At 44.6% G+C, this 25,769-nt stretch overlaps 1 pseudogene; it reads left to right on the forward strand.

Moving 5' to 3' along the window:
• Positions 1-25,769, forward strand: part of LOC136626714 (zinc finger protein 850-like) — a 74,802-nt pseudogene that overhangs the window by 19,098 nt on the left and 29,935 nt on the right.

Consider the following 25,769-nt stretch of genomic DNA (forward strand, 5'->3'; position numbering starts at 1 on the left):
GGAAAAGATATTTAAAAAATAGCCTCATATGTCACGAGAAAAAAAAAAGCAAAAATAATTTTGGTAGCTAAAAGAAAAAGAATAGGGCAGTAAAACCACCATATGGGTAAAATCCCTAAAAAGTGTCTGGTCCTTAAAGGGGTTGTCCCGCGAAAGCAAGTGGGGTTATACACTTCTGTATAGCCATATACATGCACTTTGTAATATACATCGTGCATTAAATATGTGCCATACAGAAGTTATATACTCACCTTCCCTGCGCTGGCATCCCCGTCTCCATGGTGCCGTCTAATTTCAGCGTCTAATCGCCCGATTAGACGCACTTGCGCAGAAGGATCTTCTCCCTTCTGGTCGGTCCGGGCACGAGCGGAGTTCTGGCTCCGCCCCCTTCTACACGTCATCGCGTAGCTCCGCCCCGTCACGTGTGCCGATTCGAGCCAATCAGGAGGCTGGAATCGGCAATGGACCGCACAGAGCCCATGGTGCACCATGGGAGAAGACCAGCGGTGCATCGTGGGTGAAGATCCCGGTGGCCATCTTGGAGGAAAAGAAGGAAGAAGTTGCAGACAGGGGATTCGGGTAAGTAAAATTTTTTTTTTAAAATTTCAACACATCCCTTGGGTTTGTCCTGCGCTGAACGGGGGGGCCTATGCAAAAAAAAAAAAAAAACCCGTTTCGGCGCGGGACAACCCCTTTAAGGTACATAACAGCCTGGTCCTTAAGAACGCAAAACGTATCGTATCTACAAGATTACTTGGTTTCTCTTGCTGGTAACAGTCACATTTTGCTCTGCTCTATTTTTTATTTTACACAACGATTATTGTGCAAACTACTTTCTAAGAACGCAAAATTGTGAAGGTTTAGCCCAGAATTTAACCTTTTCCTCTCCATTTCTTTAATTGTGGATTTGAGAGTAATTAGAGGTGACTGGGGAGGAGTGCAGTGTGCTTTATACATTATTTAGTGTCCTCACACTCTTCTACTATAAGTCACCTTCCTTTCTCAAATTGTTAAATTATTTTGGGGATGTGAAGGGGTTTAATATAATCTCTGCTTCCCTTGTTAGCAGCCATAAATAAAGGGTTAATAAACAGCATCAAGGCTGATTGCAGAGTGCAGGTGATATTGGAGGATAGTTTTGAAATATATATATAGGAAATAGAATCTGTTGCAGCTGTTCTGAGGTTCGCACCTTGCTTTCAGGCCAGACCAGGGTTTAGCAGCATTTCTACCTCTCCTGGAGCTGAGAGGTGTGGTGGTTGCAAGATTAATGTCAGTCAGCACCTGGTGCTAAATAGTTCTGCTCCTATTTAAGCAGTGCTAACTGTTACTCCTGTTCTGGCCAATTCACTTCAGTCCTATGTTGGACAGCGTCAGAGCAACACAGAGTGGTGGAAGCTCTTCATTTGAAGCTAAGTTCTTTACTGTTTGGTTTTGTTTTGTGCTAGGGCCCCAAGTGAGGGACTGATCAGTGGCCCAAGTTGGAGTGCGGGCTCGCACTTGTCAACGCGGTCGGTCTGCCGAGTAGGCAGGGCCCCCTCCCGGGTTAGGGGACGATAGGGAGAGCATTCCCCTTTAGTTTTGTTTCCTTTTGCACATTTGTGCCTTTGATTTATGTTATTGAGGTTGCACATTCTTAGGACGCAACAGATTGACCAGCCCTTACCTACTCAGGGAGATTCTGTGCTGTTACTATGAATCCCCTTGAGGTTTTGTCGCACCAGTTCAGCACGCTGGCTGCAGAGGTCGCGGAGATTAAACAGCAACAAACTGCGCGGCAGGTTCCCAGCAATCAACCAAAAATTGAGCTACCCGACAGTTTTTCTGGGGATAGGCAGAAATTCGGATCCTTTCGGGATGCCTGTAAGCTCTACTTTAAACTGCGTCCAGTGCTTTCAGGGGACGACGCCCAGAAGGTGGGCATTGTCATGTCTAGACTGCAGGGGGCACCGCAGGCATGGGCTTTTTCATTACCGCCAACGTCTGAGGCCTTGGACTCGGATGACTTTTTTGCTGCATTGGGTCTAATCTATGACGACCCAGACAAGATATCGGTGGCTGAAGGGAATATCAGACGCTTACGACAGGGAGACTCCTCTGTCGAAGATTATTGTGCTGGGTTTCGACGTTGGACAGCAGAAACTCAGTGGAATGACCCCGCTTTAAAGAGCCAGTTCCATTGGGGTCTATCCAATAAAATCAAGAATGTACTGGTAGGTTATCCAGTACCCCGCAGTCTTGATGAGGCCATGTCTCTGGCTATCAAAGCTGGGAGACGGATCAGGGAGAGACATCAGGAACTCTCCATAGATTCTGGCTTCTTATCAGCGGATGTGGAGGAGCCCATGCAGTTGGGGTCTCTGGCTGCCAGGGCTAGGAATGGGAACAAAGTACAGTGTAAAGGTCGTTGCTTTTCCTGTAACCGCATTGGTTGCGTGGCTCAGTGTTGTCCCCGTCATAATTGCCAGCCAGGACTTGATGACCGGGAGATTACTGAGGGGGCCCCTCTAGGTCATCAAATTGCCTGGATATTACCCTCCAGACTGGTGCTTCCTGCTGAGAATTCCTACCTCTCCTGGAGCTGAGAGGTGTGGTGGTTGCAAGATTAATGTTAGTCAGCACCTGGTGCTAAGTAGCTCTGCACCTATTTAAGCAGTGCTGTTACTCCTGTTCTGGTCAATTCACTTCAGTCCTATGTTGGACAGCGTCGGAGCAACACAGTGGTGGAAGCTCTTCATTTGAAGCTAAGTTCTTTACTGTTTGGTTTTGTTTTGTTTCTCCTTTTGTTTTGTGCTAGGGCCCCCAGTGAGGGACTGGTCAGTGGCCCAGGTTCGAGTGCAGGCTCACACTTGTCAGCGCGGTCGGTCTGCCGAGTAGGCAGGGCCCCCTCCCGGGTTAGGGGACGATAGGGAGAGCATTCCCCTTTAGTTTTTGTTTCATTTTGCACAGTTGTGCCTTTGATTTATGTTATTGAGGTTGCACGTTCTTAGGACGCAACAGAATCACTGTCTACTATCTCATGGATTATTATGGGAAGCAAAGACAGCATCTCTCAGATGAATCAAGTAAGGAACGCCCTCCCAAACTAGCGATTCTGCTGTTCTAACAATACAAGTGGTTATGAATACCTATATTGGTTGGGTAGATATGAGGTACCCTCGATGTCAGTACAATCGCTGTTAATCGGTTTTGAAGTGTAGATTTTAGTTCCAAATCAATAACCAAATCTATACCTCATTTGAGATGCCGTATATTCTTGAGTATCACATCTATCTATCTATCTATCTATCTATCTATCTATCTATCTATCTATCTATCTATAAATATAAGATGAATGTCCACAGCACAATGTTCCCCCATATAGATTTGGACAGGTGTCCTGCAAAGCCAGTTAGTAAGGTCTGGATCCAATGCAGACCAGGACTATGGTATATCCACAAATGGTGAAGATGGCAGCAGTTCGGTGCAATTAAAACGCTTTTATTCCTCCCAACGAAAGACAACAACAATGTTTCCACTTGAATAAGTCTTTTTCAATTGGAATCCCATCAGTAGGCTTTTATATGCTAATACATCCCTATGGGCAGCGAGACGCACGGATCTCCTGTGCGGGTGCCGTGAGCAGACTTTATAAATAAAATCTGCACGTGGACATTGGCCCTCAGGTATAGGTATGGGGGGAAGGGGGAAAAGGGTCTAGGGGGGAAGCCCAAGCTGAACTATTGCACCCGGGCCCCTGAGCCTCTAGGTACGCCGATGCTCAAGTATATACAGTATATGGTTTGAGTCTGTCCAAAATTGATTTTAAGTATAAATAAATAAAAGTTAGTATTTTAAATTTCTTTTCCGGTGATTAGTTTTGATAATTCAAAAGAAATATACTGCTTCGGTGAATTTTAAATGTAGAATGTGAAGCCCTGAGGAAGAAGTTAGCGATTCTCAGCGATTACTGCTTGTCCAAACATTCTGCACGATCGCAACGACTAGCGGTGGCGTCACCCGCTGTTTAGCGGCATCTGACTTTGGCAGCTCTGGGAAAAGAGCCTAAAATTGATCTACCTGACCAATTCTCTGGAAACAGGCAGGAATTTATTTCTTTTAGAGCTCCTATCCCTGTGTTAGTTTAGATAGGGATAGCTTGTGTGAGATCTCTGGGTAATGGATACAGCATGTCCTGGGTGGATGAAATAGAATTTTAATAGCCAGAGACCTGAGCTGGTGAGATAATGCCTCAATGGGATCTAGAGGAAAAGCAAGGCAAAAAAATAACCCCGCTGAGAAAAGAGAGAGAAAGAAATAAACAGCAACCTAACTAAAAGATGCACAGCAAACTCCAGGAGGACTTGACAGCTCCAACCACCATGCCCAAGTGAGACTGCAATAAACAACAAATAGCTAAGGGAGGGCTAGGAAAATAAGCCTTTTCCTACCTACTGATAGGTGGGGTTTCTTTTCTGGTCTACCAAATGAAACATCTCTCACAGATGTGGGTATCTAAGGGAAATACCAACATGCAAGTATATGGATGCAGATAGTAGCAGGCAACCCCTGCGCAAAGTACAGAAACTAGCAACCTGTATAGAGCTGAGCGACCAGTCTGCCTCTGCACTGTGCTTAACAAACCACAACACCGTCATGACCGACAAGGTGTGACAGTACCTACCCTCCAAGGGGGGGGCCTCAAGACCAGGATTCTGTTTGAAAGTTTTTCCTAACTGATCCACTGTGACATCGGCAGCTGGAATCCGTGCCCTTTCCTCAGGACTGTACCCTTGCCAATGCTCCTGGTACTGTAAGGATTTCCTGACTCGACAAGATTCAACGATCCAGCTGATCTCAAATTGAAAATTCCCATTCACCATCACTGGAGAAGGAGATGACCCATGCACCGGAATAACAAACTTCTTAAATAAAGATTTGTGGAACACATCAGTCATTTTAACGAGCTGGGAATCCCCAACCTGAATGACACCTAAGACAGGGGGTGGAATCAATGCACATTCCGAACTGTTTGGCCCCATCACAGTAAATCAAATTAATGATTGCTCCACTATCTAAAAATAACCCTCACAGGAAAATAGTGCCTAGAAAGTAGTATCTCAGCAGGAAGGACCAGCATGGAGGTTGACATCTAAGCAATCTGTGGGGCGGGAAGGGCGCAGCCTTTGGAAATTCTCTGCAGGGGATCATTTGAAGAGCTAGAAAACCTCAGCAGAAGCTTCCCTGGACAGTTTGAGCCCTCTTACAGACCTGTGGGTACCAGCGAGAAATGTGGCCTACCTGCACAGAAGCTGCGGCTTGGAGTTCGGAGTACTGCCGTCCAGAAGTGCGGACGGAGGCCTGGTAATGGTCAGATTCTGCGGCCGCCAGAGCAGAAACACCCGTGATCCGGCAATATGTTTGCTAAATATATGTGAAATGAACCAAATTGAAATAATGATTGATTTAAGTGCTAGAAATTGCTGCTTTTATTGTCGGGTCTTGTGGGAAGAGACGGCCAATGAGCATTCAGTGCTACTGGTTAATTGGGGGTTAATTCACAGTTGGTTTTAAATGAAATAATTAAAGGAATAAAGTTTTTAAGGATGGTGAACAGATTCTAATGTTGAGGTGAACAAGGTTCGAGTAAGAACTGAAACGCGTTCTCCATTGTTTCAGCGAATTGCACAATTTTTATTAATAAAGCAGGAAGTTTTGCACACAAGCAGTTTCCCGACTTTGAGGTTTACTTTAATAAACCAGACAGGCTATTAGCAGCGAAATTGAGAGAGGCAGATTATGAATTTGGTCTTCAAGCTATATACCCCTCACAACACGACCACCTCTAACCCAGATAAAATATATAATGTGTATACCACATACTACTCGTCATTATATAAAGAACATAAGGGGAATATAGAGGGTGTGGGACCTACTTACTAGAAACCCTTCCGCTACCTACTCTTTCTCAGGATTAATGAGACCACCTAAATGGGGATGTCACTTTGGAAGAAATAAGTGAGGCCATTGATAACTTAAAGTTGGAGAAAGCTTTGGGCCCTGATGGCTATACAGCTCTCTACTCTAAAAAATATTTTATAGTTTGTTCCAAACTCTATTGAAAGGTGATACTCTACCTCACGAATTTTTTAATTCCAATTTAACGGTTATTCCTAAGGCTAATAAAGCCCCCCCCCCCCCCTCCTCTCCCAAGAGCTACAGGCCTATCTCATTGCTAAATATTGACTTCAAAATCTTTTCTTATATAGAACTTAAAGAATAGTTGTAGAAAATTACACATTTGTGCGGTACAGATGTGTGTTATTAGTTACATTACATAGGGGTCACTTACTTTTGCACTTATAATTGAATAATCAAGTTCTAACCCCTGTACTATAAAAAAATATAAAGAAATTTGATCAGGGCCGTTACAGAATTTGTTCCAAACTCTATTGAAAGGTGACACTCCACCTCAAGAGTTCTTTAATTCCAATTTAACGGTTATTCCTAAGGCTAATAAAGCCCCTCCCCCCTCTCTCTCCCAAGAGCTACAGGCCTATCTCATTGCTAAATATTGACTACAAAATCTTTACATCCATTCTAGCGGCCCGTTTGAACCAGTTTCTTCCAAGCCTTATTCACAAGGACAGGTGGGGTTCGTCCCATCTAGACAGGCCCCGGATAATATAAGGAAGGTGTTGAATATTATTGGTTATTCTAAAGATACTAAATTCCCTGTCACGCTATTAGCTCTTAATATTGAAAAAGCCTTTGACTCCCTGTCTTGGGATTACCTCTTCTTCATCTTGCAGTGTATGGGCTTTGATGGCGCCTTCACACACGCTATTGGGGCTCTTTATTCCACTCACTCCACTCTATTAACCCCTTCATGACATGGCCTATTTTGGGCTTAAGGACGTAACAATTTTTGGCGGATTTTCTTCTCCGTTTATCAAAAGTCATAACTTTTTTAGTTTTCCGTCGACGTGGCCGTATGAGGGCTTGTTTTTTGCGTGGCGAACTGTAGTTTTTATCGGTGCCACTTTTGGGTACATAGACTATATTGTAAAACTTTTTTTTTTTTTTTATGATAGCAGGGAGAGAAAACGCATCAATTCTGCCATAGATTTTTTTTTTTTTTTTTTTACAGCGTTAATCAGGCAGCATAAATGAGACATTCCATTTTTTCTACGGACCGGTATGGTCACAACGATACCAAAATTCTTCCTTTTTTTTTTATAGGTTTTCTCACTTTTCTGCAATAAAAACCCTTTTTTTTGGAAATCTTTTTTCTATTGTAAATTGCTGCATTCCAAGTCCTGTAACTTTTTTATTTTTTGATGTATGTCGCTTTATGAGGGCTTATTTTATGCAAGACGAGCTGTAGTTTTTACTGGTACCATTTTGGGGTACATACGGCTTTTTTGATCACTTTTATTGCGTTTTTAGAGAGACAAAATGCTAAAAATTAGCATTTTGCCTCAGTTTTTTAGCGTTTTTTTAAGCGTTTTTTTCCGTGCACAGTCAAAAGCATGTGCAACTTATTGTACGCATCGTTACGGACGCGACAATACCAAATATGTGGGGTTTAATTTTTTTCCGCCTTTTTTTATGCTAATCTGAGAAAAAGCATAAAAAATGTTTTTTTAATCTTTTTTAACATTTTTTTTAATTCATTTTTTTAATCTTTGTTTTTTTTACACTGTGTCCCGCTGAGGGGCTTTAACCACTGCCCTGATGATCGCTGTCATAAGGCATGGCAGAGCTACTGCTCTGTCATGCCTTATTGCTTATACAGCGATCATAGGCATAGGCAATACAGGACGCCAGTGTCTGGCATCCTGTTGCCATGGTGACAGGCCGGGCTCTCGCGATGACATAGCGAGTTCCGGCCGGAGACACAGAGGGAGTCCGCTCCCTCTGTGAACTCTTTCCCTGCCGCGATCTACTTAGATCTCCGATGCCCCCCGCTGTTGCAGCGGGACGCCGGCTGTGACTGACAGCCGGCTCCCGCTGCAGGATAGCGCGGGATCACATATGATCCCGCGCTATCTCCAGGACGTAAGTTTACGTCCTGTTGCGGGAAGTACCAGGCTGCCAGGACGTAAACTTACACCCTGCAGCGGGAACGGGTTAAAGCTGCCTTCAAGCAAAGAGACTCCTATCTGAATTAGGAGAGGCACTAGACAAGGCTGTCCCCCCTCACCAGCGCTATTTGCGTTAGCGATTGAGCCCCTTGCAATAGTCATCCGACAAAATCCCAATATGAAAGGCGTTACAGTGGGGGGAGTGGAATATAAACGGAGTCTATTCGCATATAATCTGTTGCTTACATTAACCCAGCCGTTAATTTCTTTACCCAACCTGATGGGACTACTGGATAAGCGGGCACTACTTTCGGGACTTAAAATAAACCCTGATAAATGTCATATTGCTTACATGAACTCTCCGCCCTCCCTGACAACACTAATTGAATTAAATTTTGGCTTTCAACATCAACCCCAATATATCCCTTACCTGGGAATCAACCTAACTGCCTCATTAGCTACTTTAAATAAATGGAATTACCCCTTTGATACAAAAATTTGTGTCAGAATTGACTAGATGGGATGATCCTTTATTGTCATGGGTGGGGAGGATTCACGCGGTGAAGATGAATCTACTACCTCGTATATTATACCTGTTCCAGACACTGCCTATCCTGATCCCTCGGCCAGTACTAGCAAATTTACAGCGACATATTTTTCAATTTATTTGGGCTTCAAAGAGCCCTAGAATTAAGAATATCCTCATGTATTATTATAAAAGCAAAGGGGGTCTTTCCGTTCATAATTTATGGAAATACTATGTGGCGGCACAATCGGCCCAATGGATAATGACATTAGGGGGCACCGAGGCTCCATTATGGGTTGATATGGAGTCATCTAGAATAACCCCGCAGACTTTTCCCAACCTGATGTGGTTAGATAATCCCATGAGCCCAAATCTATATGCCATTAGTCCACTCACTTACTACTCTTTAAGAATATGGAGAAATGTTCGATTCAAATATAATCTATCTACAAGAACCTCTAGGATGCTTCCTATTATCCCGAATGTGAGATTTCCACCAAGCCTGGACCTGGTCTATCTCCAATGGTGGAAGATTAATAAACTGACAAACCTCCGCCATTCTGTAACGGGATACAACATATTAACAATTTCAAGCTAAATTTAATCCACCTGAAGCTGAAATTTATCAAGTCAATCAGGTTTTCCATTTTCTGTATTCACTGAATTTGCCCCGGGCAATTCCCAAGATGACAATGCTTGAAAGACTGTGCAAAAGCAACCCCTGAGAAAGGGAACCCTGTCCTTGCTCTTTAATTCACTGGATAATCCTAATATAGAAGGCAAGCTCCCGCTTATGCGAAAATGGGAATCAGATTTACAAATTAATGTCAGAAGAGAGATGATACAACTGATGCAAAACTATTACTAAAGGCAGTCACCAGGTCACCTTAATAGAGACATCCATCAATATTCCACATCGAACACATTTAGTACCAGTACCAGGGGATGCTCGGAGATGGGATCCTAAGTGCATATATGGTGGAAGTGCTCGGTGGTAGCCAGACTCTGGTCCCAGGTTCACGGGTTACTACATAGGTTATTTATAGGCCCATTTCCAAAATCTCCTACATTGTACATACTGGGAGATCGCCCTCCCAGAGTTAAGCACCGAGCTCATAAGCTGATCCAAAATATATGCATGGCGACCAGGATCCATATAGCAGCTAGATGGTAACAACCCCCCCTGTCATTTACAGAGGCACACAACCAGCTCTCACAAATCACCTTATACGAGAGGCTACACACCATACAATCAGACATCCTAGTGAAATATGGTGAGCTGTGGGGACCCTGGCTCGAGCTAATTGATATCCCAGGCCTTAGACACAACCTGCTTTCAACCTAGATTCATCCCGGTGACCATTTACAAAAGCTTATCGTGAGTTGATACCTGCTGTGATTACAGATTTATTGAATAATAAGACCCATGTTTTGGTTTATTTGGTTTAGAATTTTATTTTATTTCAGAATTATTTGACAATCAGAATCTTGTTAGATATGAGAAAATATTTGGCAGAAATGTTCAATATGTGAGATGATAGATTGTTGTTATTCCTTTTACTCATCATCCTGCCGCCTGCGGGGGGTAAATTGAACGCATGAATGACATATGTATCAGAAATGTAACTGAATAAAATCCATTGAAACTAAGCAATTTGTGGGCCTAAAGGAAACTTCCCCTTAACCTCCAGGCCAGCTAATGTCCTGACTGAGATCCCTGGAGAGGACACAACTGAAGAAAATGTCCACTTTGGCAGCAGAAGAAGCAGCGACCTCTGACCCCCCATTTCCACCTTCTCTCAGCTCTGTTAGGCAATGAAACCAATTGCATAGGTTCTTCTAAACCATCGGACTCCCAGGTGTGGCCAAAAATAGTTCACCAGTCCGCTCTCTAACTTCTCGACCAATCCGTATGGCTAGTGACATACTTCTAGATGTGGGATACAAAATCAGCAGAACTTTAATCTTATCACATTGGCTACGAAATTGGCTCCGTAGCGCTGGGTCATTCTATTGAGACTCGTTTGGCCACCGACTATATTCAATGCAAAAATCCTCATGGATGACTTACCCTGTAGCAAACCTCTAGCCTTACTCTCAGTCTAACCTATCGGGGTCATCATGATCAACCCCAATGCAGCAAAAAAAAAATTCTTTACAGATGATAAAGCCACAGAAGTGGGTGGCAATGAAAGGGCTAAGACCTGCCGCCTAGAGATAACATCCCCCACACTCTGAGACTTATCAGCCGAGGAGATGGGGTGCAATTTGTAGTACAACTTGCCGGATGCTCTGGAAGCAACGAACTCCCGCCTATTACCGATTTGGCAAGTGTGGCTTAGACTCCTTCAGTGGTTAGATAATGCCCCAATGGCATCCATAGGAAAAGGAAGGCAAAAACAACCCCAGTGAGAAAATATAAAGGCTGCTTATCACGTCACATTCACAAGGCACACCTCACCGAGGACCGGCACAAGGCTGTGTCACCACCGGACAACGGAAAACACAAGACAAGAGGGAAAACTGACCCTGCTGATAATTGGGAAAGGTCCCTGCCTAAAAGCAGACTACCGCTCTGATAAGGCCAAGTAAACAACTCTCAGCCGGCTGCCTGCCCTACCAGGGGGGCAAGAGAGGAGACCGAACCACAGTGTGAATAACCGAGGGAGGGGAATATACAGCAACGTAACTAAGAGCTGCAAAGCAAACTGGGAGGACATGACAGCTCCAAGCATCATGCCCAAATATAACTGCAATACCCAGCAGAGAGCTGAGGGGGGGAGGGGAGGGGGGATATACAGCCGTCTGTACCTGCTGATAGACCAGAGGAGAAACCATCTAATAAACCTCTCAGAGGAGGAGGGGGACTGAGGGAAATACCAACATGTATCTATATGGGTGCCGACAGCAGCAGGAAACCCCTCACAGAGTGTCAGCAGCAACCTGCATAGGAGCCGAGCGACCAGTCAGCCTCCACATCGTGGCTAACAAACCGCAACACCGTCATGGCCAACAAGACGCGGTATATACATTATACACACATATATAGTCCCCCACATGTATATTACACGCTCGGCTCCGCTCCTCCTTCTCATACACAGATGATTCTGCTCCTCCGTCTCCCACGCGCTCGGCTCCGCTCCTCCGTCTCCCACGCGCTCAGCTCCGCTCCTCCGTCTCCCACGCGCTCAGCTCCGCTCCTCCGTCTCACACACGCTCGGCTCCGCTCCTCCGTCTCCCACGCGCTCGGCTCCGCTCCTCCGTCTCACACGCGCTCGGCTCCGCTCCTCCGCCTCCCACGCGCTCGGCTCCGTTCCTCTGCCTCACACGCGCTCGGCTCCGCTCCTCTGCCTCACACGTGCTCGGCTCCGCTCCTCTGCCTCACACGTGCTCGGCTCCGCTCCTCTGTTTCACACGCGCTCGGCTCCGCTCCTCCGTCTCACACTCACTTGGCTACGCTCCCCCATCTGACAATCACTTGGCTCCACTCCTTCGTCTTGCACACACTTGGCTCCGCACCTCCATTTGGCACATGCGCAGCTCTACACCTCTGACTTACACTCACTTGGCTGCACTCGTTCCCCTCATACGCACTCAGCTCTGCACCTCCGTCTCACACGCGCTCGGCTCCGCACCTCCGTCTCACACGCGCTCGGCTCCGCTCCTCCGTCTCACACGCGCTCGGCTCCGCTCCTCCGTCTCACACGCGCTCGGCTCCGCACCTCCGTCTCACGCGCGTTCGGCTCCGCACCTCCGTCTCACGCGCGTTCGGCTCCGCACCTCCGTCTCACGCGCGTTCGGCTCCGCACCTCCGTCTCACGCACACTCGGCTCTGCTCCTCTGTCTTGCACACACTCGGCTCTGCTCCTCCGTCTTGCACACACTTGGCTCTGCTCCTCCGTCTCGCACACACTCGGCTCTGCTCCTCCGTCTCGCACACGCTCGGCTCTGCTCCATCCACTCCCTGAATACATCCTGATGGGACACATAAACTGCAGGTCACACAGCAGAGTCCTGCATCCACTGAGCGGAGAGACCTGGTCATGTGACCCCTTGTCTCCTCCCACACACTGATCACATGACGGTGACATCATTACAGGTCCTGTAAGCACAGAACAACCCCACGGCTCTTGTCTGGCTGCAGCTGGAGGTATGTGGGGTCACAGCTTCCCCTTGTGGAGACCCCAGGAGGTGCAGGAGATTAGTGGCCACGTAACGCTCCTCTGGGGAGTCTGGGATGTACATAGGAGATGGTACAAGGCCTCTGCAGCGCCCCCTATTGGCAGTCCTGTAACATGACTGGGAATAGAAGCCTCCGGAAGGCAGAGAACATCTCCAGCTACAATCAGGATTATTCGGCTTCCACTACAAATTCGCTTTCTACAATCCGTACAAAATCCCCCCAGAAGAATATAAATAAGTGACACAACTGATAGAACGAGCGCTTTCCCCAAATCCCCACAAAATGCCCCTTTTTCTGCCTCCTGCGGCCCCAGAATCCCCCATGAGGTCTTTAGTCCTGGGAGCCCCTTCTGCTGAGCGGCTGCAGACGGACAGCAGCTTCTGCCGGCGCTCCGGAGGAGTCTTACCCCGTTCCTCGCGGCCGCCGGCTCACTGATGCTCTGGGGTTTGGGAGGTGCAGCCGCCGTCTCGGCGCTCCAGAATCTTCCGTCTTCTGAAACCAGTAAATCCCCCAGAACTTCTCGGCTCGCAGCTCCCGGCTGGATGTGCTGTTTGTAGCATTTAGCGGGAAGCGCTGGACACGTTTTGGCCGCCCGATCCTTCTTCAGCGGCCGGACTCCTACAAATCACTGGGGAAGAAATAGCAGATAACATGTTGTATCTTCATAGCGTCATAAATCCCCTGGTTAACCCCTTCCTGCTCCGCGGCTTATATGTACACACTGGGTGATGTTCTCACCCAGCTGGCCTCCCGCTGCAGCAGCAGGGATCGGTGAGAACATCAATGCCAGCAGTTAACCCCTTACATGACGCAATTCATGTTGATCGCGGTATTTGAAAGCCCCCTGTGCGAGAATCATGTAAACGTGGAGGGCCAATGGGTTGCCATGGCAAATAAATGCCAGTCAATGGCCCCGGGTCAGTAATCACTAGGATAAGCTATGATGCGCTGCAGTACAGAAGTATAGCAGTGTATTATCAGAGCGATCATAGCATCACCGGTTCATGTTCGCTCCAGGGACATAAATATATATGTATGTATATTAGTTTTATCAAACCCTGCGGTTAAAATCCCATTATTCACTGAGTTCTTGTGTTTATCACCCTTAGGGTACACGCACACAGATGCTTTTTCATCCATTTTTAGATAGAAAAATCAATGCGAAAATTGGGTTAAAAAAAGCGCCCGTTCATCTGATTGGGGTGAATTCCCGTAGACTTATTTATTTATTCGGATGAATAGTCCAAGCAAAAAATAAATTTCAGCATGTCCCGTTTCTGTCCGAGTCTCAGCTGAGAATAGTACCTGTCACTGTGTGGTGTCCCGCACATCGGATGCACATGGGTGGGATGGCCAAGTGCTGAGGATCTCGGGCGCAACTTTTTAAGCACCTGTGCCCATGTACCCTTAGGCCGCACTTACATTGGAAGTGCAAGACTGATCCAGTAAACTCAGACCGATACTGAACTCACCGAGCTGCACATCAGATTGTCACCTGTGTTAATATAGCATGTTGTTCAAATAAAAATAGTAAAACATTCACAATGCCTCATATAAACATCACACAGCACGCCAGTGGGCGGCAAAATTTTTCAGTTGCATAGAAAATAATGAGTGATATCCGCCACAAATAGGATGTGCTGCGATCTCTCTATCGCTATCTTCAGAGAGAAAAATCACTCATGTAAAATAATGGCTCTTTTCATGTGTGATTTGTGTTTATCTTGCAACACACAGAAATCGTACTGAAAAATCGCCCGTGTGAATACACCCTTATTTATAGCCGTCTTTGATTCTCATATAATCCAGAGATTTGGGATGGCTTACATTGTCTCGTCTTCTCTCCATTCAGGATCCTCGGCTGATATCTTCTATATCAGATAATATTCCTGATTGACCCAACAAGGATGGAGAGGAAGAGGGACAAGATGGCGGAGAGTATATTCACCCTCACCCTAGAGATACTCTTCCAGCTTACAGGAGAGGTGAGAGATTCTGGGGATGACGTCACGTTCCATCATTCTCATCTATGTCAGTCTCTGTTCACATCTACGGCAGAGGATTTACTGCCGATTCATCATAAATGCCGGGAAAATAATAGAGCCGGTTGTTCTGGTAGAATGACAGAAACCAAACAGATCTACTATAAGGCAATTGGAGGTTGTTGGGGGTCATTATTGTCTGTCATCTAACAGAACCAAAACTCTGATCGTTTTGTTCTTCTGCTCCTGTGACTGAGTAAAACAACGGAGATGATGAACACAGATGTGAGGAGAATCTTGCTAATTGTTGGCCATAACTGGAGACATGAAGGACTCTGGGAATGTCTGCAGGGATATTTATGGATGTATCTCCCCATAAACAGGATTACACAGTAGCGAAGAAGACTTCTAGTGACGGCTGTCAGGCCCCGGTGTCTGATGGATGGGGAAGACCCCTGAGCCCAATCACAGGGCCTCCACCTCACCCCCTGATACTGGAGGAGATCAATGAGCAGAAGATCCTAGAACTCACCAACCAGATGATTGAGCTGCTGACTGGAGAGGTGATGCTGCTGGGAATGCTGGGACATTATACAGTAACGCTATGGCGGTATAACGTGTCTGGGTGATGACGGTATCATTGTGTTGTCAGGTTCCTATAAGGTGTCAGGACGTCACTGTCTATTTCTCCATGGAGGAGTGGGAGTATTTAGAAGGACACAAGGATCTGTACAAGGACGTCATGATGGAGGACCACCAGTCCCCCCCATCACCAGGTAATATACCGGACTAAATCCACACGGCCTTTATTATTTGTATGGAGAGAATGAATTCAATGGCTGTCTGTGTTTTCTGCAGGTAGATCCAGTAAGAGAACAGCAGCGGAGAGATGTCCCCGGCCTCTTCTTCCACAGGATGATCAGGTAGATGGAGAGAAGGTCTCATGAAATCTCCCCTCTGGTCTGTAGGACGGCTGGGAAGGTCTTGTGTTCAGTCTTATTATATTACTGATACTTGTGTAATGAGAAAGCTGGAGATGGCGGGATTACAGCCGACCGCAGACATTAGATCTCCGCATCTTATCACTATTTTCTGGTTCTGGAGACTTCTGGTTGCAATAAAGAAGCAACAGGTTGGAGTTATACAGGAGACCTGCAGCTATTTGGCCCAGATCACTACTGCTGTCATGTCATTCCGGCTCCTCATACTAATTAATGACCTTTTCTGGCCATATAAAACCTTCCACACGACTTCTCCAACTGTGTGATGACTTTTACAATATTTATTTCACAGCTGGTGAAACTGGAGGAAGATCCGATCCCTATTGATGCTACAGAGACACATGTGAGGGGGGATCAGCCGTGTAAGGAGGGGATCCCTACAGATGACCCCCCAGGTGAGACTACATGTAGAGAAGAGTCTGTGTTGTCGGGGTTTCAGCTGTATATTCCCTTATTCAGCCAAAGACAATGTTGTTGTCATTATTCGCTACTCAAAGAATTAAGGAAACATTTAAATCACATGAAGAGTAAAACTATCAGTCCGGCACATGGAGACTCCAGATAGCAGCTTTTTAAAAATCCATATTAACCCCTTAAGGACGCAGCCCTTTTTTTCCCCTTTTTTGTTTTTTCATTCCCCATTTTGAATACCTCATAACTCTATTATTATCCCTGACATGTATGTCTGAGGGCTTGCTGTTTGCAGGATGAGTCGTAGTTTTCAGTGGTATTATTTAATATATCATATAATGTACTGAAAACTTTTTAAAAATTATTAGTGGAGGGAAATGGGGGAAAAAAATGAAATTCCGTCATCTTTGAGTGCGTCTTGTTTCTACGGCGTACACGCCGCAACAAGAATGCCAAGATCTTATTTTCTGTGGGCCAGTATGATTACTATAATGCCAACTTATATCGGTTTTTTGTGCTCCTTTTATTTCTTTCAAAGATATTTAAGTTTTATGTTATTTTCTCTTCCCATCTTCTGGCAGCCATAACATTTTAATTTTTCCGTCGACATAATTGTGCTAGAGCTCATTTTGTGCGAGACGTCCTGGAGTTTCTGTTAGTACCATGTTAGAATACGTCTGATGTTTTGATTGCTTTTTATTACTTTTTTTCTTGGAGACGGGGCGACCAAAGAAGAGAAATTCTATTTATTTTTTCTGATAACGTTCGTTGTACAAGATAGATAATGCGTTACATTGAAGGGTCGGCCATTTACGGACGCAGCGAAACCAAATATGTATTTTTGTTTTATTATTTAGATTTTAATTTGAATGTGGCAAAAGGGGTGTTTTTGTTTTTTTTTTTTAAATCAATTTTTATTAAGGTTTTTTCATATTAATTTCCATATAACAGTACAGTTAGATGAGTGCATGGAATGGATTAAACACTTCTTTCCATATATAACTTTTTCATGTGACCGGCAGGTCTCACACGGGTCTCCCTCCTTGCTGATCCCGGGTCCCCAGCTCCCTTCCGTCCCCCTCCCCTCCTCTATGGGACTGGGAATCAGGAGACGTGTGGTCTAACAAATGTCGGCGAGTCGTCCAGCTCCTAGGACGAGTAACCGACTTCCCTAAACGGGCAGGGACATATTAACTTATTCATCTAGTATATGCCACCTGCCGGTCACATAGGTGCAGAACATTAGAAGTAATAACAGTAGTTATTCATGCGAGTAATAAGCGTCTGGGGTTAGCGGGGGTCTGGGGGGAGGGGGGGGGGAGGGGAAAAAGGGTGGGGGGGGAATGGGTTAACGAGGTGTTGGGAGCGAGAAAATGTGCACGAAGAAGAGGGTCCCAGTGTTTAAATTAGGATTCCTAGAGGGAAGGTGTCTCTTTCTCTCTTACCTCCACTCCGGCCTCACCACTCCAGCTGAGATACTCCACGTCCATGTTCGAGTCCAACGCCCAGGGTCTGATCCTCCGGCCGCGCCTCCCGGTATCCGGGGCACGTCTCTTTCCCCAAGCATAAGGGGATCACCTTTTTTTACCTTTATGTCCAGATATTGAGCACATTCTCTACTGATTTTTCCCTCTTAGTTCTCTTCAGGGGAACCAGGTTAGAATAAAGTCTTCCTGAGTACCCTTCGCCCAGCTCGTCAATTCCTCCAGATTGCAGATCAGGTCTGCTTTTTCTCTCCATTGGGTTAGTGAGGGCTGGGTCTGTTGTAGCCAGTTCAAAGGGATGAGGGCCTTAGCTGCGTCTAATAGTGATGCTATTAGTTTATTCTTGTAGGGGTGAAAGTTTGCAGATGGTTTCCATAGGAATACCATTTCTGGAGAAATTGAGAAATCGGCCGAGAGGACTTTCAAGTCTCTCTCTACTTCCCTCCAAAATGTCGTGACTCCCGGGCAGTCCCACCAGATGTGGAGGTAGGACCCTATCGCCGCGTCGCATCTCCAGCATCTGTCGTGGGTAGCAAGTTTATAGTTATACAGCCATTGCGGGGTTTTGTACCACCGAACTAGTAGCTTGTAGTGGCTTTCCTGCATAAGAACACACGGTGATCGCCCGTACGCTAATTTCAAGATTAATTTGGTGTCAGCCGTCGATAAAGAAATCTTAAGTTCTTTTTCCCAGGATATTAGAAAAGCAGGCTTCGCAAATAGAGGGGGGGGGGGGGGGGCTATGAAGTTTTTCCTAATAAAGGCTATCTTTCTGGAGTTTGAGCTGCCTGTTTCAGTGGCAGTTTCAAAAGTTGTTTTAGGTCTAGTTGATGTATATTTGTTAAGAAAGGTACTAATGACCTTTCTAGCGTGGGCGAGCTGCAGGAAGGAGAAAGTGTTATTAGGTGCCCATGTGGTCAATATGTCCCCAGGGGTCTTGTGGGCTAAGGCCTGAATGTCTCCAACCCTGGTGCCCCTCAATTGTTTCCAGATGCTTAAGGAGCCAGGATCTAAGTGAAGGTTGAGTAGCCTATATATGCTTCGTATTGGTGTTAGGGGTGAGGGGGCTGGGGCCAATGTTTCTTTGAGTTTGTCCCAGTTCTCACATGGGCCTTTGAGTAGGATGTTAAATCCTTTTGCTCTATACTGACTCTTCACCGGGAACCATGTCTTCCACGAGACGGTCTCTGTGAGAGGCTCTTGCAAGTTCCTGTAGTATTGGGTCCCTAGAGGGATGCGTTAGATCCATCCAGTAACTAAGTTGATTAGCTTGGTAATAATCTCGGACGTTCGGCAAGTCCATTCCTCCCTCTGTCCTTCTCCTTGTCATTAGGCTATACGCCAGCCTAGGTCCCTTCTGTCTCCATACGAAGCCCGTGGAGAGTGTTCGGATCGATTTGAAAAAGGACACAGGGAGATGAACTGGGACCATGCGTATTTTGTATAGGATTACGGGTAGGACATATGACTTCAGTACATTCTTTCTCCCAAACCATGAGAGACATGGTAGGTCAAAAGACTGCAGAAGGTTTTTTATTGAGGAGACTAAGGGCTGAAAGTTCTGCGCGAACAGGTCTTCTGCTTTTTTGGTGAGCTTGATCCCAAGGTAATCCACCACCGTCTCGGACCAGGCAAAGGGTGAACCGGATCTCCACGTCGTGTCACGGGTCTCGGGGATCGAGACATTAAGGATCGTAGATTTAGTAAAGTTAACTTTAAAATTTGATAGGAGGCCGAAGTCCCGTAGTAGTGTGGTCAATCTAGGTATGCTTCTTTCGGGCTGCGTAATCACGAACATTATGTCGTCCGCGAAAGCGGCTGCTGACAGTGTGCACAAGTGGACGCTCAGCCCTTTTATGATCAGGTCTTGCCTTACCCACTGTAGGAGAGGCTCCAAAGTTAAAATAAATAGCGTAGGGGAAAGTCGGCAGCCCTGTCGTGTCCCATTTCGTATGTCGAACGGGGGTGACAGGGAGTCGTTCACCTTGAGTCTGGCGTGGGGTTTTGAGTAGAGGGAAAATATAGCTGAGATGAGTATTGGGGGGAAGTTGAATCTGACAAGTACTCTTTCCATGAAGATCCAGTCCACCCTATCAAAGGCTTTCTCAGCGTCTGTGCTGACGAAAGCCGTAGGGATTCTTCTGGTTTGTGCGTATTTAGCAGCGTGAAGTAGCCTGAGGCAATTCTCCCTGCCCTCCCTACCCTTCACAAAGCCCGTCTGTTCAGGGTCAATTAGAGAAGGGATGAATTCCCCCATTCTCCTGGCCAGGAGTTTGGCCCAGATTTTAACGTCTTGGTTGATGAGCGATATTGGACTATAACTACTGCATTGCTCCGGATCCTTTTTTTCTTTCAGAATGAGGGTGATATGAGCCTCCTGGGCTTGTTTAGGGAGATCGGCGCCATTTAAGAGGGCATTTAATGTTTCCGTCAAGCGGGGAGCTAATTGGGTCCTAAAGGTCTTGTAGTAGGTTAATGTCAGGTCATTAGGTCCTGGACTCTTGCCCTGTGGGAAGGAGTCCAGGGTCTCCTCTACTTCCTTTTGCGTGATCGGGTCTAGTAGGGAGGCTGAGTCTGTGGAGTTTAATTTGGGGAGCTTTAGAGAGTTCAAGAACGAGTCTATTCTATCTTGAGTATGTCGGCCTGTAGGGAGATCTGCTGATTCCCTCAAATTATAGAGTTGTGAGTATAATCGTTGAAACTCCCTGGCTATGTCGGGGGTGGTGGAGACCGTTCTCCCCGTTTGTGTTTTTATTGTGTGAATAGCATTCCTGGTCTTGGTCTTTTTCAAGAGTGAGGTCGTAAGTTTGCTGCCTCGGTTGCCATGGGCATAGTATATTTGTTTTAAATGCATATGTTTCTTATTAAATTTGTCCATTAATAGGCAGCGTAGCTGGTGTCTTTTGGTGGCTAATTCTTCTAGGTTGTTTTTCGTTTGTACAGTTTGGCTGTATATTCTAGTTTCGCTATTTAGGCCAGTAGGTTATCAATTTCTTTTTGTTTTTGCTTTTTAATCTTTGAACCGAGGGCTATTAGTAGGCCTCTCACGAAGGCTTTATGCGCCTCCCAGACTGTGGGTAGTGCCGTGTTTCCATCTGAGTTAATTTTAAAATATTCCTCTAATAGTCCCTCTATCTTAGCTCTGTCTTCAATGGGGTCCAGTAGGGAGTCGTTCAATTTCCATCTCCACTCACCCGGAGCGGGTAAAGGAAGGCAAATATCCACATGGATGGGGGCGTGGTCCGAGACAGTGATAGAGCCCACACTCGCCTTTTTTGTGCATTCCAAGAGGTTGAAGGAGATAAGGATATAGTCAAGTCTTTGAAAGGTAGAGTGGACGTGGGAATAGTATGAGTAGTCCTTAGTCGAGGGGTGAAGATAGCGCCAGGCGTCCGAGATCCCTAGTTCCTGTATAGATCGTCCCAGCCTCCTCAGTTTAGCCTGGGGAATTTGGGAGCGGCCCGTAGAGGAATCCAACAGAGGGTTCAGGGTGGCATTCAGGTCCCCGCCCAAGATAATATATCCTGAGGAAAACTGCCTCAGGATATCTAGTTGTTTAATTAGCCAGGGTGTTTGGTCTGAGTTGGGTGTGTATAGATTCGCCACTGTTAAAGGGGTGTTTTTTAAACTTTTTATTTATTTTAATAATTAGTAAAATTTTTAAAATTTATTCTTACTATATTTTTTTTAGACCCCATAAGGAACATGATCTTGCGTTGCTTTTAAAAATCTCTAAGTGGGCGAAGTGGGAAAAGAACCACAGCTGCACCATTTTGGGGTGGGGGGTCATTTCTGCGGTTTTCATGTTGCAGTAAAAATCATATGTCTTTATTCTGAGGGTCAGTACGAGTACAGGGATACTAAATTCATACAGCTCTTTTATATGTAGTAATGCTCAAAAATGAAATACCTTTTTTAGAAAAAATGTCTTTCTAACGCTATATCCTACCCTCATTATTATTTTCATTTATCCGCTGATAGGACTGTGTGAGGGCTCGCTTTTTGTGGGGTAACCTGTAGTTTGCATTGGTACCATTTTCAGGAACATATAACCTTTTGATAGCTTTTCATTCAATTTTTTTCTTGGAGTGATCAAAAATAATGCAATTCTCCCACTGCATATTGTTTCTCTTCTGGCAGAGACCTTAGTAGACCTTTATGGATGTAGTGATACCAATTTGTAGAATTTTTATTTTACTTTAGATTTTTATCATTCTAATTAAAAAAAACTTTATTTCTTGACCATTGCATTGGGAGACATAGCTGAAGACCATGGATATAGCTACTGCCACTATGAGGTGGACACTAAGCAAAACAAAGTGTTAGCTCCTTCTAACAGCTACACACCTCCTGCACAAACCAGCTAATCAGTTTTAGTTTACATTCTCGGAGCTCTATGGTCTATGGCGGTTAGGTGAGTATTCACTCCACTGAGGTAAGTATTCTCTCCTTTCTCTCTTCCTTCCCCTTTCTTCTTACCACCAGTACTACAACCACCTTTCTTCTCTTCACTTCCACCCCCCACCCCACCCACCGAGACCTCTCTACCTATACCGAGCCCCCTAGCAGATGCTCCTTGGCGTGGCATATTCCTGGGTGGTATGAAGACTTCCCTATGTGAGACAGTTCAATTTTCTCCTCTTTTGCAGGCCTCCTTACAGCTTGGGAAACCGCTGCGGTGGTCCCGCTGGAGGGAAGCAGAGTCTCCTGTGGCTACAGCCCATGGGGATGCTGGAGGACTGCTTCTCCTTTGTCCTTATCCCAGGTGGCACTGATTTTCATCACCCATTCTTGACTAGCCAATATTATTTCTGAAGCTACTGTTGGTAAGAGTTCTCATTTACCACAAAACAAAGCCAGCCATGTGTGGTTCTGGACAGAAGAAAATGCTTTAGTTTTGTTTCTTTTGCTGCTCCAGGCCCCGGACCTTGGATAACAAAAAATCCTTGCTGTTCTACAGACCGCGCCCATCCTGGTGTCCCCTACTAAGGCATTCAGAGTGGGGGGATGACTTTTCCTATTCAGGGAGATCTAAATCACTCATGTCTTGCATATCTCTAATCACGAGGTCATCTCTTTGAGGTATGCCATATAGTTTTCCACCCGACCCCAAGATTGCTTCTTCAGTTCCTGAATTCCAGTCTCTCCTTCTTAGTCCAATACTTTGGCTAATGCGATACACACTCTCTCCTCTCAGGGTGTAATTATTCCTGTTCTCCCTTTAGAACAGTGCAGTGGGTTCTAGTCCAATCTCTTCATGTTACCCAAGGAGGACGGCACGGTCTAACCCATACTGCATCTAAAGAGATTAAATTAATATGTCAAGGTTCAACAGTTCCGCATGTAAACATGGGAGTTTCTGTCATCCATCGACATTAAGCAATTCACCCAGTGATCAGTGGGTGGTTTACAGAAAAATAGAGGATGAATTTATTTGGATGAGGAGTTTGCAGGCACCAGCGAGCCTCTAGGTTCGCTTATAAGGTAAGCATGGAAGCATATGGGGGCTTTATATCTCTATGTTCAATGCTTGAAAAAGGAGGTGAATCTGTTTATAAGCCTTCTAAAACACATTTCACTTCTCTGTGATTCCGGTGCTGTTTGTCCTGTGCAAACAATGACAACTGGAGGTGTTTGTATTCTCCTAGGAAACCTGAATAATGTGTGATACTTTCTTCTAAAAGCTCCTGTGCTCTGTAACCTTACTAGTTGTATCAGACGTGCATAAGAGCAACAGATGAGAGCTCCAGCTGTATGTACTAATGTAATATCACCGCATTGGAAAAGCACAAAAAATAAGCTTATTGGCTAAAATAATCGGTCCATTAGGATGACTGTCAGTAGATTAGGTGCTCCACAAATTATTGTGGCTCATGTAAATGGGAAAACCTTTAATGTTTGGATTTTAATACCAGCCTTATAATTTGTATGCACATTTTATATACAAATGTCATGAGCTATTGGTATAGCTGTAATGTTATATTCAAAAATATTAAAATCCATTTCATTCTTGGCAGATGACAAAAGCAGGAGCTCCAAGGGACATCTGATATCAAAAGATATGAAAGTGGAAGATCCTGGTATCACACAAGATACATATGAAAAGCTTCCTATTATCACAAATATCTCCTCAGTACTTCATAGCAAAAATCTATCTTCTGATTCTTCTAAACAGGTTCCATCATCTGATTCATTACAGAATGTTAAACAAAATAAAATTCACAGAACAGATGTTAAACATCACAGAATTCACAAAGGGAAGAAGTCATATTCATGTTCTGAATGTGGGAAATGTTTTAACAGAAAATCAAATCTTGTGTTACATCAAACAATTCACACAGGAGAGAAGTCATATTCATGTTCTGAATGTGGGAAATGTTTTAACAGAAAATCAAATCTTGTGTTACATCAGAGAATTCACACAGGGGAGAAACCATATTCATGTTCGGAATGTGGGAAATGTTTTAATGGAAAATCAAATCTTGTGTTACATCAGAGAATTCACACAGGGGAGAAGCCATTTACATGTTCTGAATGTGGGAAATGTTTTAACCTAAAATCAAGTCTTGTTAAACATCAGATAATTCACACAAGGGAGAAGCCATATTCATGTTCTGAATGTGGGAAAAGTTTTAACCGAAAAGCGACGCTTGAGTTACATCAGAGAATTCACACAGGGGAGAAGCCATATTCATGTTCTGAGTGTGGGAAATGTTATAACAATAAAGCAGATCTTGTTAAACATCATAGAAGTCACACAGGGGAGAAGACATATTTATGTTCTGAATGTGGGAAATGTTTTAACCTAAAATCAAGTCTTGTTAAACATCAGAAAATTCATACAGGGGAGATGCCATATTCATGTTCTGAATGTGGGAAATGTTTTAAACTAAAATCATATCTTGTTAAACATCATAGAATTCACACAGGGGAGAAGCCATATTCATGTTCTGAGTGTGGGAAATGTTATAACAATAAAGCAAATCTTGTTAGACATCATAGAATTCACACAGGGGAGAAGCCATATTCATGTTCTGAGTGTGGGAAATGTTATAACAATAAAGCAGATCTTGTTAAACATCATAGAATTCACACAGGAGAGAAGCCATATTCATGTTCTGAATGTGGGAAATGTTTTAGCCAAAAATTAAATGTTGTTAAACATCAGAAAATTCATACAGGGTAGAGATTAGGTATTTTCATGTTCTGAATGTGGGAAATCTTTCACACATAAATATGTTCTCATTAAACATGAGAAAATTCACACTGAGGAGAAGCCATATTCATTTTAGGAATATGGAAACTGTTTTAAGCAGAAATCACATATTGCTGTACATCAGACAGTTCACACGGAGGAGAAGCCGTATTCATGTTCTGATTGTGAAAAATGTTTTGTATTCAGAAGATTTTTATTGAAACTTTAAGGGTAATACAAGAAACTCGAATACAAAAAGATATCAAAGATTTAACATATAAGTTGTGATGAAATAAATTGTTTAACTTGTCCTATTGTCTTTTGCTTAATAACAATTGACTTAAATTTTCATGTAAATTTAGAGAGATGGATTTTGTTGGTGATGTACCGGAATGGGCTCAGCCTATGGTGTTATTCTCCCGTTGCTTGGTTGCATGCAATCCAAACATAAATTTAAAGTAAGAATCCAAGTAACTAAAAGAAATTTTTAAAAAAAAAGTGTTGTGGGGTAGAGGGGGAAGGTAATATAGCAGGGTACCTAGGAATAAGGAAGATGAAGAGTTGAGAAGCAGAAAAGGAAAAAAGAAAAGAAGCAGCAGCTTTGAAGATGTGGACCGCGAGTCATGATCAGGGATGGTCTATTGGGTTCTTAAATAGATGGAGTATCTCCTCTTACTGTACAATTCCGTTTGCTAGCCAGCTAGAGAGAGATGGTGAGTCTTGAACACCTATCCATACTACCCAGGTGGTGTAGAAATTTGTACATTCCTTTTCAAGATCAGAGCATCTTAGTTGCTCCATATATTTTATGGCATCAATTGCTTCTACCCATGCTATTCTCAGGATTGCATTACTTCGTTTTGAGTATCTGGGAATGATTTGTCACATCGCCATGATAAAATGTCCTAACAATACTTTTTT

This window comes from Eleutherodactylus coqui, chromosome 4 (assembly GCF_035609145.1).
Source record: "Eleutherodactylus coqui strain aEleCoq1 chromosome 4, aEleCoq1.hap1, whole genome shotgun sequence".
Lineage (NCBI taxonomy): Eukaryota > Metazoa > Chordata > Amphibia > Anura > Eleutherodactylidae > Eleutherodactylus > Eleutherodactylus coqui.